Below are 20,349 nucleotides of genomic sequence, written 5' to 3'. Positions count from 1 at the left end.
TCAGAGGTCACAGTAGAATCCTCGCTTCTTCTAGTGTACCAGATTAATAAATCAGAAATGGAATGGACCTCACTGAATATGTTTCTTGGCTCTAGTTCATTTTTTTGTGAAGTCCTCAGGCATCTGTTTACTGCCTCCAACTTGGGGGAGCAGACCTCTTACATGAAACAGAGCACTTCAGTGCCAAATAGCCTCCAGCCAAATGGCTCTGGATCACATATGCTATTCTCAAGCAGAATAGTGACTTCTTGAATGGTAAAAATCTAACAGAAATGTGTCTTCATTTGATGCGAGCCTACAGGTATAACAGTAATTTAAGTGTGCAGTAGCAGGTTTCAGGATGACTTTCAAAGTTTTGTGGATTTTACCGTAGAAATTTGGGACTTTTCAGTGGTTCCATGTGATGGCTGGTGCAACACATTTTCTAGCTAAGGAATCCATTCTATAAATGGCTGTCTGTTGGTGGTCTTATGTTTTATCTGTGATCAGTGAGCTAGCTTTGCATCTTCCAGAATGAGAAACCAGTATGAGTGACCACTATTGTCTAGTGACTGTATTTTGCCCTGAGGTTGGAAGATCTTTGTCTTTTTTTCATGTGTAAATTACCATTGGTACCTCCATTCTTGGCCCCTTAGTGCAAGCAAGAAATATGTGAACAATATGTTTGCTTACAAGTAGCAACTTTTTGAGCATCAGATATGGCAAGTACAAAAAAAAAAAAAAAAAAAAAAAAAAAAAGGCCAAAAAAGTCCCATCAATTCTTTAAAGTCATGCCCTCCTTTTCCATAAAAGATGTACGAGTATATCAGTAAAAACAGTCTCTTTGCTGCCTAGTAGTGTGACAGAGTTCCCAAGAAATACAAAGCACAACTAAGAGCACAAGTAAATTTCTTTCATTAAACACCATTACAGAAATATATTTTTGATGTTATTTTGTGCAGTAGCAGATTAGCTGTGGGAAGCAACTTATGCAAGAAATGATACTGCATATTATGTTAGTCATTAAAGTAAATGGTGCTACTATTCCATTAATTTAAATGGGAAATTAGGATTGTGATAAAACAATGGGACTTTGCTCACAGCACACACACAGTGATGCATTTAGAAACTAAACCTTGAGCTGTTCCTAAGAAAATACCATTTGTGAGACTAATGGGTTGGATACTGAGTACCCTCATTTTCACTTGGCTCACCATCAGCGGGAGGTACTCAACCACCCTCAGTGAAATATTAAGTAGCTGTAAAAATGGGAACTTTTGCTCCAGAGATGTGTTTGTGATGTAAGTCTTGTCAGAGATGAGTCACATTATTCATGAGAGTTTCCAGGAATGAGCAATTTTTGACAATGTGATAATCCTAGTTGCAGATGTGTTCACCCTTTGGATTTTAACAAGTGCTAATTGAGCACAGTGGATTGTGACCTTCCCAGAAGCCCTCACTTTGAAAATTACTATCTTAAAATGCATCCAGTCTCACAAGGTATTAAACTTATTAGCCAGTATGAAGAAAATTATCTTTCAGTGCAGTGTGGTTGTACTCTGAGAACAGATGGCTGATATAACACCACAACAGAAATAGTTCTTGGACATACAGTGCAGAATTTGTCATTGCTGTCATTTAAATCTTGCGTTTCTTGATAGTAAATGTGAGAAAATGTGACAGCATTTACATAATGAATGCAATAGAATGCATTTTACAATAGCATTTCTACTATTTTTTTTTATTATTTCTAGTACAAACGGCATCCATACACCAGAAATGTATTGTGCTGGATACTATGCAAGCATTAGAAAAGTTCCTGTCATGTATGGTTTTTTAACTGTTTGTATAGGAGAGAAAATTGCTCAGAGAACAAGTGGAATCTGCACATCTCAGAATATTCAAGACCAAACTGGACAAAGCGCTGTGCACTGCCACTTTGAAGCCTTCAGCAAGCAGGTCAGGAGATTCCTTCCAACATGAGTATTATATGAGATTACTAATCTATATAATTGTATACTTCTATTATGACCTAAAGGTCATGTCAAAAGATATTTACAGAGTACTGCATTGTGCAAAAGGTTGTTTGAGATGTGGAAGAAAACAAAAGGAAGAATCATGGTCAAAACTAAGTTTTCTCTTCACTCAGTGATCCTTATCATATTCCTTGACTCCTCTCACAAGCTCAGGTCCAGCTGACCTAACTGCACTAACTTTTACAGAATAAATTTGTAAAGGTGCAGACAATAGAGCAAGCCAGCAAAAAATTTCCTCTCAATTATTTTTCATCTGGAAGGAACTTTTTCCTATTTGTGGCTTAAACATAACAATAAACTCTTTGTTTTCCCCTTTGTCTTCCCAGCTTGTTATCACAGCAATTTTCTGCAAAATAAAGATGAAGAGAATTGTCCTCATGACCTCAGGTTTGGTGAGATCCTCTTGCAGTGAGGCTGTGCCATAACTCACATACTTTTAATGTACATGTTTGTATCAGCTGGAAGGATCTCTTTTTCCATCTCTGTCACAAGATCAGAGTGGCAAGACCACAGATAAGTCAGGTGGTTAGGGATGCTCTTGGATTTGAAATTCCTTTATCTCTAAGTTACAACACTGGTACTAGCAAATATCACTATTAGTTCTGGCTCCCTACATGGCAGATATTCTGTGCTGAATTTGTCCAAGAAAATTCAGTAGAACAAGGGAAAAAGTTTGAGGGACCATCAGACTGGTTTGGTGTTAGTCCCAGAAATCTTTTTCTTTTTTCTTAAATGTTGAGCAAGAAACGTAAAGTAGGAGCAAAGTGAAAAGAGGTCATAAAAAACATTCCACCACTTCTCGAACCAGTTCATTTTAGGTTGCCAAAACAATGTTTTACCATTTTCCTTGGTGGCTTTGGAGACTAGAAATGCCAAATACAGTTTTAATTGACTCTGTTGCCAATTAAGAATATCTCCACAAAGTCACTCTAATAATTCTGTCCTGTGCAGCAGATACACCTTTTCTCAGGTGGATCTGCATAGTCACAGTTGCAACAAGAGATGAAGAAGCATATGCCAAATATGCAGTATTACATAACTGATGGAAGACTCCAGAGCTCTTACCCATTTCCCTACCTCCAGAAGATAAAAATAAGACAAAAGTTTGATCTGACACTTCCAAAAGGTCTCTTTGGAACCCATGGATCACACAATTTCCAGGTCACTCTTAATACTGCACCTCGTGCCTATTACATGCCAGAGAAGAACCCATGTTTTCCTATGTTAGGTTGCTGATAAAGTTGTAAATAGGAGACTTTTAAAATGCTGTCCTTTTGCTTTTCTCAAAATTTCCCTCTTAGTCACTTGTTTCTTGCTCATAGTAACTATATTTAGTACCCTTTATTCTACATGGAAAGGAATCTATGGTTCCCACAGCTCAACAACAGATGGGCAAAGTTTGCCAAAATGCTTGCTGATGCATTAAACTAGAATCAAAGTTCTCTGTAAACACTACTTCTTTGAGGCTATTTGTTACAGTCACTTATTTTTTAATGCTTTGATGCATTAGGGAAAAAAGCAAAACTGTTAAAGGTGATGAAAAATTCTTAAAAATGCATAAATGCCATCTTATTCTCAAGTAAGTTTCCATACTGTATGTCCAAACAAAGCCAAGAGAGTTTACAGGAAATGCTCTTGCTGGGGCTTAGCTATCAGAATTAATGGGACTGTAATACCATTCAGCTGCTTGAAAATGGAATTTATCTTATCATACTCCTTGGGTGTAAAGAAATGTACTAGGCAGGATATTTCTTGCAAAAGGCTTTCAGTATAATGAATGTGGTATTCATTATTTCTCTTAGACAAGTTTATTTTAGAAAAAGAAAATGAATACAAATGGGTTATTGAAAGTCATTTGTGAATTCACTCAATATTTTGAAGGGATAAGGAAGTGTCACAGCTATTGCCAGATAAAATGGATATCTTCAATATTACAGAAAGATGGTTATATAACACAGGCTGGTCTCTTTCCTGTCCCTTACTGCAATTTGCCAAGTGCTGAGGACCCGCGCTGTGGTTTTCTAATTCATCTTAGCCATGGAATAAGGCTCTCTTTTTCAGAAGTGCACTACAAAAGATACATCTCCACTTCAGGTTCTGGTTATTATAGCACAGTCTTTATTTTCACACACTTGTCTTCTATACAGGTAGGCAAGGAAGCAGGTGCTACTGCAGATCTCAGTCAGGCTGCTCTCATCCTCTGTGGTAAATGTTCCACTGGATACAGCAGGCACCCATGACAGCTGAAGCGGGATTTGAAACCTTTAAGGAATGTATATTAATCACAGACAGAGGTTACTCAGCCCTTCCTCACACAGGAGATGTTCCAGGCCCTTTATCATCTTTCTGGCCCTCTGCTGGACTCCTTCTAGGATATCCCTGTCCTTTTTTGAACTGGAGAGTTCAGAACTGGACACAATAGTCTAAGTGTGGCCTCATCAGGGCAGAATAGAGGGGGAGGATCACCTCCAGAGTGGATCACCTTAAATTCAGGAGTATATGTCATACATACACACATCTCTATAGTGCACTCACTAATGCATACACAGACTTTCCATGCAAAGTTGCATGCCACTGAGGAGCTAGGGCTGACTCAGCCACTCTTGCTGATGAAATGATATTTGTAGGATCATGGAGAGAAAGACTGTATGTGAAAGCACTTATGTTTAGTTAGTACTTTGACAAATGAAATTAATTTTATTGAAGTGGAAAAGATTAAAAGACCTCAGTATTAGTCTCATCCTTTCCCCTGAAAATTCCCAGGCAATCTTTCAATCTTTTGCACAAATCAGTGATGAGCTGTAACCATCTTATATAGAGACTGAACTCAAACCTAGATCTTCCACATCCTACTGGCACGCTCTAGACATTCAGGTAGTCACCTTGGGACATTGCAACAGTAAGAATTTAAGTGTAGGGTAGAATTGGTAGGATTTGTAATGCTGCCTTTTTTCGCAAAAGTCATTCTAGCAAATCAAAAGCCATTCAAGCAAATTAAACAATTTGTTTGCATTACTGGTAAAGATAGATGTGAGGTGGTCTAATACCTCTTTTCAGACTGCAATCTTCCTTCAGTAGGTAGGAAAAATACGTAGACTGGAATGGTTGGTGCCTTCCTGGGGCCTGGACACAGCAGACAGGAAGGCTTCCTCCAACTGTCATACGCAGAGCTGCACAGCTTGCTTGTGCCTTCAGACAGATCTGTGTCATAATATCACTGATCTTGGAGTTCCTTGGTGTAAAACTATTTTGAAACTGTTTATTATTTTTGCTTAAAAAGCTACTTGGCTTGTCTTCATTTAGCTGTATCACTTTCCAATACTGCTATTAATAGTGTGTGCTTCAGATATCCAAACAACTCTATTTGGATTCCTTTGAATGATGGTACATAGTAAAAGTTATAAGTGATGTGTTTAAAATGTTACAGCAGTGAGAAGAGGCAAAATGAGCTTCCTGTGGATGGTGTGCTATTATAGATAACAACTCCCTGAGCCCCGCTGTGACTTACACAGTGCTACTGCATACTACTGACCTTGGAAGTTGCTCTGATCCTTCTTCCTCTCTATCCTCCTGTGAAAATGATGGCCTCAAGGTCTCCTGAGATATCTGGAGCCTTTCCCTGTGTGAAAAATACAGCCCCTGCTGGCATCAACTGCCATGTTGCATGCCCTCCAGGTCATACATCATGGTGGTAGCTGTGTGGATGTTCTGCCCTACACATCTATTTTCTTTTGGAATTAGGGCTGTCTCTGCCCTACCATTGCTGAACTGATGGAATTCAAGAGGCTCAATGGCTCAGCAGGGGAGCCAGGATTTCCCTATAAAGACATTCTCCTATTTTACCTGCTCCCTTGGATGTTAGAGAAAAGCACTACAGTAGTTACATATCCTTACTACAAGATGGAGTCGCGAGTATTTGATCTGTTTGTACATTAATAGAATTAAAATCAGGACACAAACCAATCTTGGTGATAGGGCCAAAGAGATGGTCCTTTTAACTTTAACTAAGTAACAGGAACCATGAGCATTCCAATCTATAGCAAAACTTGTAGAAAAACAAACTAGAAATTTTGTCTAGAATTCTCGATTGTCCATGACAGACAACCCAACACAAGTAGGTTTTCAATGGATAAAGAATTCATTGGCTGTTATGTGAACTAGACTAGATTCAGCTTCAGCACTATTAACCCTCAGTTTGCAAGATGAACTCTGCTGCATTGCTCTCCTCAGTACAGATAGATAGACTGCTTTTCCAGACACCTGATTACCACTCTTTTCATTCATCTGTGCAGACATAAATGCTTGTTGGTTTACTTTTTCCCCACTCAATTTTCTTGTCTTCCATTTTATGAAACTTTTTAGTCAGCTTCCTTCCTGGACTGCACTCACTAGTGCTAATCTGGAAATTCAGGAGCAGTCACTGCAATGCCAAATATAGCCAGCTTTCTAGGCACAGTGTAGGGGCTCAGCCCACTGAAATTCTCCCTTCTTAAGTGTCCTCAAGTCCCCTGGTGCTGCAGCATGACCTGTTATTATCACTGCAGTAATCATCACCTGGGAAGTGGGCAAAGGTACTCAGGGTGTTATTTATTTCTATGAAGTTCACACCACTATACTTGCCTAGCTGATTGTCAGATCCCCAGCAGATTATGCAGCATTTCCCTGAATTTCTCTTACAGTAAGCAAGGTGAAAAGACTGCCTAGCCTTGAATAAGGGCAGGAGATAGCATAATCTTTGCGCAAGATTCTTAAGCAAATTGCTCTTCATTGAGATAGAATCTAGCAGTCTCAGCTATTCATCTAGGTCAACTGCTTGGAAGTTCCATTATCTGACTCAATTCTGTCTGGGGCACCATGTTGCCATAAGACCTGTTCCTTCTCAGTGCATCTTCCTCTTGGAGAGCCAGAACTCACAGAGGAATAGCTGAGATTGCTAGAGTCACAGGACTTTAGGAAGTACAGCTCCACATGATTGCATGATATGGAATACTGATAAAACCAGAACACCTGCAGTGAACAGGGACACCTACAGCTAGATCAGATTGCTCGAGCCCTGTCCAGCCTGACCTTGAATACCAAAGGCAGGGCACCCACCACCTCTCTGGGCAATCTGTGCCAGTGTTTCACTATCCTTACAGTGAAAAACCTTTTCTTATAACCAGGTCGGCTGGATGTTGAGGTATTGTTTTCCTCTTTGAACCTTCATTTATGATTTCCAACTCTGTAATCTTCTACTTTTTCAAATCCATCAGAAAAAGAGAAGCCAAGTCACATCTGGAGGTGGTGCAACAGCTCTTACAGCTAGAGAAGCAGAGACTATTATTTATCTTGTGCTCACTGAGCATTTGACTCAACCTTATATTCCCACTCGCAAAGAAGGGAAGCATGGTCTAGATGAAACTTCTGTGAAGTGGATGGAAAAGTTTATTCACAAAGCCATTATCAGCTGTTCCCCAGGAATAAGGTATTAACTGCTGTTTTCAAAAGATGTGACCAGCAACTGATACTAATGAATGTGATAATTTAGCAAGAGACCTCACTTCTCACTTTGCAGATGATATCAAGCTTGGAGAGACTGCAAGTGAACTGGCTTTGGCTTCAGAGCAATCTTGACAAAGGTGTGAAAACCATTTGACCTTTCCTTTCTCTGTCAGTTCAGTCCAAGAGAGGCAGACACAAGTTGTACATCTGACTGGGAACAAATGCAGGACAGGAGATGACTGATTAGGCAGTAGCTCTGCAGAAGGCAATCTGAGTGCCACAGCAGATGAGAAGAAAACATGAATCAGCATTGCGCAAAAAGGGCAGACATCATACTGAGGAGTATAAATAGGAGCCTTAAAAATAGGCTGGTTCAAATAGTCCCTCTGCTTCTCTTGGCACTTCAGATTTCTCAGCTGGCATAAAGTAGTTCCTGACTTTCTTATTCAAAGATTCTAAGGTTTTATTTTATTTTTAATCTAGAGCAGAGTAAACTTGGGGAAAAAAAAATAAAAATCAATCAAATTAACCTAAATCAAAAGAGTTCAAGGTTCAAGGTACTCTTGGTGCATGTCCTTACAATAAGGACGGTGAGCACTGGTAGGCAGCACAGGCCAGGATGTTGTGGAGTCTTCATTACTGGATGCTTTTAAAAATAGATTAGACAAACTGATGTTAGGAATCTAGCTTGTTGAAAGGTGATATGACCTCTCAGCAGGGGGATGGAATTCGGGCAGTAGACATGCATTCAAAAACCTTCCCAGCTGTACATTTCTGTGATTACAGCTGAATGAACGATGTGATACTGAGAACTGAGGTCAGAAGTGTGGGAAACTGCCAAAGACATGGGTTATTGAAGGGAGAGCAGGAGTCCATGTCTCTGCATTGGCCAGAAGATGGTAGGAGATGTAGAGAATATGAAAATGACTGCATTTCCATGGCCTTTCTGGACTCATTTTCTTTTAAATAGGAATGTTAATAATACAGCAGCATAAAAAATCTTCCATTCAATATGTCATCTTTTCTTTAGCACTTTACAAGTTGTGTTAAATACAGAATCATACATTTATAGAATGGTTTAGGTTGGAAGGGACCTTTAAGATCATCTAGTTCCAACCCCCTGCTAACAAGCAGGGACACCTCCCTCTAGACCAGGTTGCTCAAAGCCCCATCCAGCCTGGCCTTGAATGCCTGTAGGGAGGGGGCATCCATAACTTTTAGGTTGTGGCTGCTGTAAGGTCCTCCCAGAGCCTTCTCTTCTCCACGCTGAAGTGCCCCAGCTCTCTCAGCCTGTTCTCATAGGGGAGGTGCTCCAGCCCTCTGATCATCTTCGTGGCCCTCCTCTGGATCCACTCCATGATCTTTTTGTGTAGGGGGCCCCAGAACTGGATGCAGTACTCCGGATGCATACCAGGGTATTTTCTTCCGGGGTTTTAACCTAAGTAACTTTAGAACTCATTCTACAAGATTTAACAATGGATTGTAAGATTAAAAAAATAGCAACTCTCCAAATGCCACTAAAATTTCACAGTATGTAGAAAACAGTGTTTTCATATGTAGATTCACTTTCCTGCAAGGCCAGAGAAAATCACAAGATGTCTTTATCCAGCCTGAGACAAAGCAAAATGAATTTGACAGCAGGCCTTAAACACTTTCTCCTTAATGATTCAGAGAAAATGGAATCCATCTAAAACTGTTGATTATTTTTTCAAATGCAGGCAGAAAGCAATATCTTGAAAATCGGCCCCTTACATGAATGATAAATTAAGGTATGGACAAAGGGCTTTCTTCTACAAGGTTTTCAGACAGTGCTTTTCAAAGGATATAATACCTATTTTGTATTACAGAATGACTTTATCTCTACAGTTTGTGTAGTGTAAGAGACATAGATACTTATAAAGGTGACATGCACTATGTGGGCAGAGTTTAGCTTTGAGGAGTTACCATGGATCTAAACTAAAGAATCTCTTCCCTTTCATACAGCCCAAACCATTATCAGAGGCAAGAGGCTAATGAACAGTGCAGATAAAATATTTTCATGTTTTACTAGAATTTTGGAAGAAAGGCAATAGCTGTGAGTTCCAAGGCCAAAGTCCCAGGATATTTAAGAAACAATTCAAACTTTTTCCCCCCAACATATTTAGAGCTATTTAACTATTACATTATTTTTTAGGGCTAGTTCCAGCACAGAATATTGTTGATTTAAGTAGTCTGAGCTGTGGAGTTAACTAAGTTAAGAATTCCTCTAAATCCTTAGAGTTGTATCAGAGTTTTCCACGTAATTACATAAAAAACCCTGTGCTCTTTATCATAAATGAACCAAAATCTGCTTCTACTTTAAAAATATTATAACTGATTTGGTGAAATATAATGTATTTCTGTGTTTATATGTAGCTTGATGAGAGAGGACAGTAATAAGAATTTTATTGCACATCCATATGTACGCATTTAGTGTGCTATAAAATATCTGACTACATTTTACTAAAGGAGAACACTACAATTAAAAAACCCTCTTCCACTTTTGAAACCTACACATTTTCATTGAAATGAGTGCAGTAGAAGTGTACAGTTTGCAGAAACTAATTTATATTCGTGTTTTTATTTCTTGCAGAATCATAGGAGGCTTTTAAAAGTCATTTCCTCCACAGAAAATAGGAAATAAAATACAGTAACTTTTATTGCATCTGGAGAATGTAGTTTCCTCAACTGTGCCATTCAGTGGTAGTTACATGACTCTTCAAGACATGCTGATATAAAAACAAAACAAAACAAAATAAAACAAAACAAAATAGTTTGGGACAGATGAGAAATTTTAGGAATATATTTCTCAGGATGTCCACGTTGAAGACTTCAGTACAAAAAAAGACCTATATTTTTTGAGCCATCATTTCTAATATCATGCAAGTAAAATATATATTAAGAGAGTAAAGAAGCAAGTCAAATACATTCTTGCAAGGCAGGACACACTGTGCATTCAGATGAGCTCATGTATAAGCCCAACTCTTTCAATGCAGTGAAATATTGTTTTGGAGCTCATTCAGAATACAAAATGTAGAGAAACTATTTGGTAATCAGATGCCCTCTAAGCAAAGGAAATCTTATGTTCCTTCAAAAATAGGGACTAATCAGCTTGATTAGTCCCAAGACAGAAATAAATGTGATACTCACATTCAGCTAATTAAAACAATTCATATATGCTTACATTATGGTTGAGGCCATTGTTTGATAGAGGATCAGTAGTGTCTCAGAGAAAACTACTGTTTGGCATATCCCTCTGATAGATGCATCCACTCCTCAGTATTTCTCTGTGCTGGAGAACGCAGGTTCCCATTGCATTATACTGAGCAATACCTAGTGGGCTCCCATACACAAACAGAGCCATGGTTGGCCAGCTACCTAGGGCCAGCGGTGAGCTGAGCTGGAGCTCCATTTGACTCTGGAGATGAAATCTCCATTTGAACTCTTGTCTCCTAAGAGGCTATCTATACCCTAAAGCAAACAGAAGATAAGACAAAGCACTGGTAGTTCTGAAAAACAACACCAGCTCCCCACACTCCAATCCTGATAGCTAACATGCAATTGGCTGCACCTAACATGATCCTTGCCACTTTTTCTTGTTGCAGTTAGCTGGTGAGTTCATACTAGTGATGAAGTCCCTGGGTGAAGTGTGTTCCTGGGCCAAGGGTCGGGAGAAGACTCGTGTATAACTTAACTTTTTCTCTTAAATAAAATGTGAGTATTAAAGAATTCATAATCCATGCTCATCTAGGTTGATTTCATTCAAACAAAATTCAGAATTTAGAAGGAAGATACACCAATTAAAATATAATCAAAAGACTGATGTTTGGTTGATGAAAAGAAGCTCAAAGACACTCAGTATAAATAATAAAAATAAATTTATAAGAGGCTATGTAATGCTCAATGAACATTATATATACATGTTACATGGGTAGAAGAAATCAGTATATTGTACTTTGGAAGACAGCAAACAGTATTTGCAAAGCAACCTATCAGACCCCATAGTAACTGACTGACTGTAAAGCAATTACTTGTAATCTACTTACAGTAATTTGTAATTGGATTTTTAATGTAAAATATGACCAGAAAAAAGAGATTAATGGCATTATCTCTGACTATATTGGGTACAACAAACATAGTATATTGAAGAACAAATTTAATGTATAAAAAAATGAAAGCTGGGTAGGAAATAGTTTTTTAAAGTTTCATGTCAGAATGAATTCTGCACTTTCTATCATAATCAGATAGAAACTAAGCAGACAGAAGAATCTGAAGTGCTGCAGCAAGTAAGGGCTTTAGCATCAGTATGAAGACATTAATGTGAAGGTCTGGTGTTCCCAGACCCAGGGTCAAAAATCATAACGGTCAAGACAGTTTGCAGCGAGGAAAAAGCACTCAACAAATACTTAACAAATACAAATTTATGGCAGTGTAATTGCAATAGACACTTTTACAGCACTGATGGAAAGCACATATGAGGCTTCATTTTTTTTTGTAATAAACTTTCGTTGACAAATTTTAGATTTAATTTCTGACTGGCTTTATGTGTACTTCAAGGGGGGTGGTTGCATTGCAAATGAATATATGCTAATTTAAAGAGTGTGACTTACAGCTTGTCATACCCTTTGCCTAAGGCACTTTGATACTTAGATTATGTTATCTACTCTTGTGTCTGGTCATGTGAGATAACACAGTTGTTAAGCAAGTCACATTTATTATCTTCCTACAGTATGTTCTCTTATAATGACATGCTTACTTAGCAATGGTGAGTACCTGGAGAAAATCTGAAATGGCTACACTCCTGTCAAAAACAAAATATGTGGAGTCAAAATTCTTACAATTCACATGGCATCATTTGTGTTTCTCTAGAACGTGTCTGTGCTTTCGTGGGCAGTTGCTGTCTTGGAAAGATGAAATCTTATTTCCTGTGAGTCTCTTCTCCATTCATATCTTTGGAATGCAGTGTTCTAAGGGTGTCCACTGCCAAGAGATTTTTCCATCTATCCTGTGGCTGTTAGCAGTCACAAGATGCTGTCAAATAGAACAAGGCAGATCCGTGTTTGGATCTGCTTTGCCATACTCAGAGCAGAGACATGAGCTTTGGCTTCTTTATGCATATGCCGATGCTCTTGTCACATTGCATCTCTGTTGGCAACTGCCCTGCATGTGCATGTCATGACCATGAGGCTGCAGAGCAAGCCTCTCACTTACAGATTAAAAACAGCACATCCCAGCACAGCTGGGTGAAAGGAGTGCTTTCCTGACAGATAGGAAATAGGTCTTCAAGTCTCCAGGCAAAATCATGCGCTTGCAGTAACTTCAGCCTTCATTTTCCACATTTTCCATAGGCACATAAGTTAGCCAAGGCAGAAAGTTATAATGATTTCTCTAAATCTTTTTTTCTTTTTTTTTTTTTTTTAATAAGAAAATTCCATCCTATTAAAGCTGGAATACATATTTACATTAAATAAACTGTGGTTTTGGTAAAGATACATTTTTAACAAAAAATACTTTCTGTTGGAAAATTCCCAACCTATCAGAAAAAATACCATTTGGATTACACGCTCACTAAGATAGAATCATCCTATTAATAGCTTGGGATTTAATGTACATTTATGAGCAAGAAAACCAGTCTCAGAAAATTTTTCAACAGCAATTTAAAGGAAGTTGTGTCTAATCTATCCAAACTTGTTTTTAAAGTAATCTTCTAAAATTGAATATTTAGTGAGATCCTTCCTGTAGCATCATTAGGGACTCGAAACTGCTATTAGAAGCTTCTGATAACTACCACAGCACTTTATATAATTGTAGAGCCTTTTCTTTTCAAAAGCTTGACATCGAACACTAAATGATGTCTTCACTTTCCCTTTCTCCTCTACAGTACCAAGAAAAACTTTCAGTCTAGGTAGAAGTCAAGATGGAATTGGGAATTTAGAGAAATAACAAAATAATGTTAATAATATTAACATGTATGATAAACAGTTCTGCCAAATAGTTGGGGCTTAAAAACATTGGAAATTTTTGTGAGAATTTGTAGGTAAACTTTTTGCAGAGAGAAACTGAAGAGGATATTATACTGTTACTTTAGTCTGTATTCGTTGACTAATTTTTTCCCTCTTTCACTTAACATATTTAAATAATATCTCCTTTTTACACTCCTGTAAACATTTTTCCACATTGTCCACATGCCCAGCTGACCTGAGGAGAACTATTCATCCACTTCCTTCCCTTGCAGCTGAAGAACCTTAAATCTCCTCAGCTGCAGGTGGACCAGTTCTCAAGGATGAGCTGGTCCCAGCAAACACCTGGATAAAATCCTGATCTTTCACATTTCCAACCCCAAGAAAGAAGGAGTTGAGAAACCCAGTTAATGTGTTCATGTCATCATGACACAAACTCAAAGAAAACGGTTTTAAAAGTATGCATGGACTTGAACAGATATTTGTATCCATTTTCAGAAAGTTGTACATCATTTTGCCCAGAGAGTTGGTGGGTGCCCCGTCCCTGAAGACACTTGAGGTCAGGCTGAACAGGGCTCTGAGCACCCTGATCGAGCTGTAAGTGTCCCTGTTCATTGCAGGGAAGTTAGACCAGATGGCCTTTAAATGATTCTATGATTTAGAACGTTGCTGGAGGAGGAAGACCTTATCAAGCAGCAGTCAGGAAGGCTAGATGACTTACAGATAGGGTTCACTGGTTATTGATACATGTGTAGATTAAAAATATATTGCCAGTACCAAACAGAAAGAGCTAATTGTGCTTTTGGCTAAGTCTATGCTGCTAAATAAGAGAGAAGAGTGTAAAAGAGACTGATTCTTGGCTTCTGGCTAAGCAACACCATTGCTAAGCAACACCATTTGGCTCAGGTTCACGGTGGTTATGGCTGCTCTTGTTTGTAGCAGATCTGTCTTGCAGAAAGTTGTACAAAAGCAGAGCCAGAAAATGGTAATCAAACAGATCAATGGATGAGTGCTCAAGCACACCACAGCTCTTCTGTTTACCAGTACAGCTGGGCCAGTAGATGATTTCAGGAGAAGTGACTCTGGCAAAACTATCCAGGTTTCATTCCTCATGGGAATATAACAGCAGCCTTCTAGGGCTGCTGGGTTACTTTACTCAAACAGTGGTCCTATGGGTGACCAAGGCATTTCCCAATGCCAAACAGGAACAGAAACTCCAAAATCCTATGGAAAAAATGCTAATTTTTTATTTTCATTCTCAATGAATTCTCTCTTTTACCAAGTTTGTAAATCACATTTGTTCTAACTTTTATTATCCTTCTCTCCAAACTGCAGATCAGCCTGAATTTGTTACCATCCAGAAACTTTCTCATGGATTCAAGCCTCCAATTAAAGGAGCATAAATGTGTTTCTGTTGGTGAAGATTATTCTCTTTCTTAAGCCTACACCTAAATATGTAGTTTTAAACCTACACCCATACTAGAACTTTTACCACTGTTATTATTCCATAGAATGCTAAGCAGCCTATTGGAGTTCGACTCAATGATTCTTGTGAGTTCATTCCAACTCAGTGCATTCTATCATATTATGCTTTACTAAAAGCTTCACTATCTATACACAGCTTTATTATATCACAGGGTACATAAAGCTGAGAAAAGACATTGCAAAAAAAAAAAAAACCAACAAAAACAAACAGGTTGCATAAATACTTTTCATGGTAAAAGTCCTTCCTATTTCTTCTTTAAGGAATGGGCACCTGTCTGTAAATATTTTGGTGATGTTTATTGTTAGAGAGGTTATTCTGCAGCACCATTCAGTATTGTTCATATATGGGCCTAATGAATTGAGAACAAAACAGAATTCCTCTACATAAGCTTAAGCAATAAAGGAAAAGTGTGTGAGATGCTGCTTTGGAGTGCGTGTTTCTGTCATGGGATGAGTGGACTGTGTTATATGGCCCAGGATTCAAATGAAGGGAAGGAGGGATGAAAGATGGAGGAAGGGAAGGGAACAAGGGCAGGATGCAGCTAAGCAATGATGTGTGCGAAATGAGATACTGGTTTGTTTGCATCACTGTAAAGGAGGAGTTAGAAAGGAGTTATGTTAGCCAGGAGGAAGACTACAGAGTGTTGTCAACACCTTGTTTCAGGGAAACACGCAATGCCTCACCAGTCAGGTCATTGGAGTATAAAGGCCGTGAGGCTTGGAGGCAATAAACCAGGTCAAGCCTTTGCACCAAGCCAAGGCTGTCATCATTTTCAAGAGACAAGAGCAAGGCTGCAGCCCCTGGAGAACAGATTCGCTGACCCTGAGGTCTGACAGCACCGACTGCACTGCTAGCTGTGAAACTGTGGAGGATGCCCTCAGCCTCAGGAAGCACTCTTCTCATGCTGCATGAAAATTTGCTTAGCTTTTTTCAGATACCTGCCACACTTTGATAAATGACTATTTTCCTGCATTTGTTCACGGTCTCCCCTGAACTGCCGCTGGCTGGGTGAAATAATAATAACAAAAATGCCAAGACAAGTCTCACACACTGCAGGCACTGGTACTGCCCTTACAGCACACCGACTGCCAGGGAACATCCAGAAAAGCCACTACACACAGAAAGGAGATTCTCTAGAGGCAAAGAAATATAGACATGAAAAAATAAATGGAATATTTAGTAAATTGCATTCCTCAAAAATTTTAGCTTTTTAACTAAAAAGTAGATATGAACTAAAACAGAAAGAATAAAGAGAAATTGACACAGACCCATTACTTTCAGGGAACCTGTGTTTCCCACCTGAAGATCAGACCTACAGGAATTTAAATGAAAACTTAAATAATTAAAAAAAAAAAAAAAAAAGATGAACTCTTCTTGGTATCTACAGAGTTGAAGCAGAAAATGCCATACCAATCTTTCTGACCATCAGTCGTCCACAAACACCTGCCCTGACAGCATGGCCCCAAATGTGTAGCTCACTCAATAGCCACTCCTTCGTAAGTAACAGAGAAATTATTTGGCTAAATACTGTTTCCCCCTCGCTTTGCCTACAAGAAGTCCTTTACTGTTTCAGCACAGAGGAGGAATTGCTTGATAATGCCTAATCCTAGCACATTTTTAGTACCTAATACATTTAAAACTCACTGCTTCTCCTATGAAGCACGTTTCGTAATGCCAGTGGTCTGCTTTTCTCTCTGTGGGTGGGACTGCCTCACTGTGTGCACATGAAAGAATTTTTGCTACAAAGGATGTTTTTTCAGCTTTATAAATCTAGGTGTGGATGAAGAATACATACACCATGCTGGTAAGAGAGAACATTCTCGCAGCAATGAATGCAATTGAACGTAGTTATGCAGACTCCAAAGTGTTTTTTCGAGCTGAATTTTTGCATGGGTTACATTCTGGGCATGTATAAAAGAGCATAGTAAATGAAAGATTTACACCTGGAAAGTGGTTACTGAAGATACTTGTACCAATCAGTAGAAAATCTTCCTGCAGGCCCTATAATTTCTGAAAATTATTCTGCTTAACATTCTTACTTGTAGCTCAGATATACATACATCAAAACTTATTCTGTATTTCCTTCAGCCTAGATTTGGGACTTTTCCCACAGACACTGAACAGACATGTCAAATGCAATTTTTCTTGGAATCACACAGATATTATGTTTTCTAAAGCTACCTGCTGAATGAAAGGAGCTAACACATTGACATGGCAACATGTTGCTTATTCACTGTGACTTTTGACTTCCTTAATCCTGCATTTGGCAATTGGCACTGTAAAACGAGGAATAGCTCCTCTTTGCTTATTATAATGCTTACCCTTCTGTGACGCTGTAGGGGAAATGCAGAGTGGCTAGTGAAAATCTAATCACCAATCTTGAGAAAATTCATAATAATCTCATAAGCACTCAGTGTCGCAGAACTGAAGACATTGATAGTGCATACGTCTTCCTAATTCACCCCTGCTGTTCTGGTCCAAGGAAGAGGTTGTTAGCTTATTAGTTAAAGAAAGTAATAAACCTAAAACATGCAACAGTCCGTCTCTTGCCCAGGAAGAAGTATAAGTATCTGAACACTCTTAGTAAAAATTATTCTGTCTCTAATTTCACCTTAAAGAAGAGATAGGGGTCTTATTTCTCAAAAGATTTCAGATGTAGGTAAAGCAAGACATTATACTAATCATGGTAGTAGATGGTGTAGAAATATGATAAAAAATCCCATCGTAGTACTAGCAGGATGAGACTCAGTTTGAGACTCAGGGACCCAAATGTCTTCAACAAGAGTGGGATGACAGCAGTATCAGTGAGTCCAGTCTCAAGCTTCTCGTTACTTAGTTGCACAGATCCAATCTTAAAAATTCTGATATTTTAAGAAGTGTTTGAGCTTTCATAGAAGTGTTTGAGTCCCTGCTGCTGTCCCATCTACAGGGCCTAGCAAGAACCCACAGATAATTCATCCGTCTTTCCATTTGACCTGATCACTTGGACAGTCGTGGCTGGTGACTGCTGCTCTGCAGTGTGATAGAAAGCTATTTCCTCAAGCAGTGTTCAAAAATCTCAGAGAAAGTACAAGGAAGAAAAAAAAAATATTACCAAAAAACCCTCACAAAAACCTTACTGTGGAAATTACTTGACTTTCAGTTTTTGGTGTATTGATTCTTCTGAATAGCAGCTGTGAAGAAATGCTGAATGTTTAATGCTTTGGCTACTGGTCATGCATCTATGCTTTCATGTCTCAAGGTGAAATTCTCTGCAGTACTCCTCAAGGCTTTTTCTTCTTCTTATTAGAAAGGTTTACTTTTTGAGACTGAGCTGTTGCAATATCTTGGCCTAGTCTAGTTCAGCTCTGCAACTATATTTGAAGAAATAGGCCCTGAAAGCTCTTAGAAGTTACTGTGCATACTTAGTGTTTTGGAAATGTCTTAAATTCCCAATAGTTTTGTGCCAATCTCAGGAACACAAGAGCACAGCCTTGCTAGATTATCTGGGAATAGCTCTAAAGTACATTTACATGAATATGAAGCATGCAGTAAAAGACTGAATGGCTTCTCTATAGATTATAAATCACACTGCAGCATTTCACATCTCAAACAGTACAGAGACTGAGTTTTTGCTATTTTTTCAAAATTACTTTTGTATAATATAATCAGTGTTTATCAAAGAGCATCATACGCCTGTAGCCCAGAAAAAATATTTCTGTATTTGCAGATATGTCATCTGCACATTTAGTAAGACAGAAGTGCAATATGGTTTAAATGACTAGTTTACAAAGTTTCAATTCTTCCCAGTTTAAAATGGTATAAATTTCAACTGCAGAAAAGTCATCTAGGCAGAAATTCTTAAAGAGAATCAAAACACTACAGCAGTTCCTAAAACCATTCCTATTTCTTTATGAATTGTCTTTTTCTACAGCAAAACAGACCAATACTGGCATAAGCCGAAACCAACAAGAAGCAAATATCTGAACTAAGGTGTCATTCATCCTCACATTGAAACACAGATTTATCAATAACTAGCTTGTCTTGCTCTATGATTTTATGAGGAGTCATTCTTATCCATTTTGTCCTATGGAAAATTATCTAAAGATATGATGATAGAAGCAGTTCTGCAGGATATTCTTCACTATCTGAGTTTAACGTATAAAAAGTTCAACACCCATGTATGTAAAACTCGGCATTTCATTTTCATTTTTTAATAGTAGTGCTTTTTATTTCTTCATTCAAGTCTCCATGGATCTTTCTCTTCATTGAAGACATGGCATTTTGCCAGAGATTTTAAAACAACAGGAATTTGAAGAGTGAAGGGAAATGCCTCAAAAGTGCCTGAACTGAAAAGATAGGATGATTGTATATGAAAAGTCACCATACATGTCTCTAGAGTGCTAATAGCACTAGACTGAGCCACAAGATTCAAGCTCTGAGCTATGTGGAGACTGAATGAAATTGGTTTCAAAATGATAACAGTGTATTACAAACAGAAATTAAAATAGAAGTGAGAACAGTGAAATGATTTGTGTTTTTTTTAGATGATATCAGAAATCACAAAGTGGGATTTTCACAGGGATGCAGCTCTTAGGATTGAGATCCATCTACTAGATCCCATATTATTGGTTTACACTTTCACCCTTGAGAATGATCCACTCCCTTGATTTTCCAGGATTGTCTACATTAAAAATGCCTTAATTCATTGGACAACTCCCTGTTTGGTCTGTAAGTTCCCTGGACATCCACCTTACTTGTTCTCACCAGTCCAATAGACTATGCAGAGGCCAGAGTGCTTCTTCAGCCACTGCTGCCTGGGTTAGCTTGCTGTCTAAAACAGAGAGAAAGCCTGTGGCTTGAAAGCTAGATGGCTGAGTTAGCAAAGAACACTTTTTTCTATCTTTTCTCCAGCAGTCATCACTCCTCTCCCTCTGCTCTGGCCCCTCCTTGACAACCAAGCTCATCTCCTCTGCCCACTCTCAGACTAGAGAGGCTGCACCCATCTCTTCATTTCCCCTGGAAGAGAAACCATGCTTTTTTACTTCTGTCTTCTCCCACCAGCTCAGAAGGAGTTTACTGGTACTTTTGAAGACAGGGACATTATACACAACTTTTCTTTATCATCTGCGTAATGGAGAGTGGTTTGAGATCTTCCAGAAATAAAAGATGGTATTTCCAAGATGACTTTTAAAATTACATTTCAAGAAGTTATTTCATTATTTCACCTTTCTTCCCTTCCCTCATCACCTTCTGTGATTTGGGAGTTGAAATGGGTTTATTGGTTTGCCCAAAGCAGAGTTTGTAAGAATGGGAAGGTTTTGCAGCCCCTTCAATTCAGGTATAAGGAAGGATCCAAATAACACTTGTCACTTCCTGGGTTATAATAGGGTGACATGAAAATAAAGTA

The 20,349-nt window shown here is 38.5% G+C and overlaps 1 long non-coding RNA gene across 18 annotated transcripts in view; it reads left to right on the top strand.

Annotated features, from left to right (window-relative positions):
- LOC104917555 (uncharacterized) overlaps window positions 1–19,995 on the top strand; it is a 78,752-nt gene extending 58,757 nt beyond the window's left edge. For 8 of the 18 annotated variants that reach the window (XR_014881051.1, XR_014881052.1, XR_014881049.1 and 5 more), the window contains 4 exons: window positions 1,832–1,938; window positions 11,120–11,228; window positions 12,384–12,441; window positions 14,810–15,375. This is a non-coding gene — a long non-coding RNA (uncharacterized LOC104917555). Of the gene's footprint in view, window positions 1–1,831; window positions 1,939–2,341; window positions 2,408–11,119; window positions 11,229–12,383; window positions 12,442–13,972; window positions 15,376–19,185 lie in introns of those variants that run through there. The other 10 variants (XR_014881063.1, XR_014881066.1, XR_014881053.1 and 7 more) reach the window with 9 other exon arrangements.
- Window positions 19,996–20,349: the final 354 nt, after the last annotated feature.

The sequence above is a fragment of the Meleagris gallopavo genome, chromosome 1 (genome assembly GCF_905368555.1).
Source record: "Meleagris gallopavo chromosome 1, MGAL_WU_HG_1.1, whole genome shotgun sequence".
Taxonomy (NCBI): Eukaryota; Metazoa; Chordata; class Aves; order Galliformes; family Phasianidae; genus Meleagris; species Meleagris gallopavo.
The sequence above is the reverse complement of the archived record's forward strand: the minus strand, read 5'-3'. Positions and strand labels throughout refer to the sequence as shown.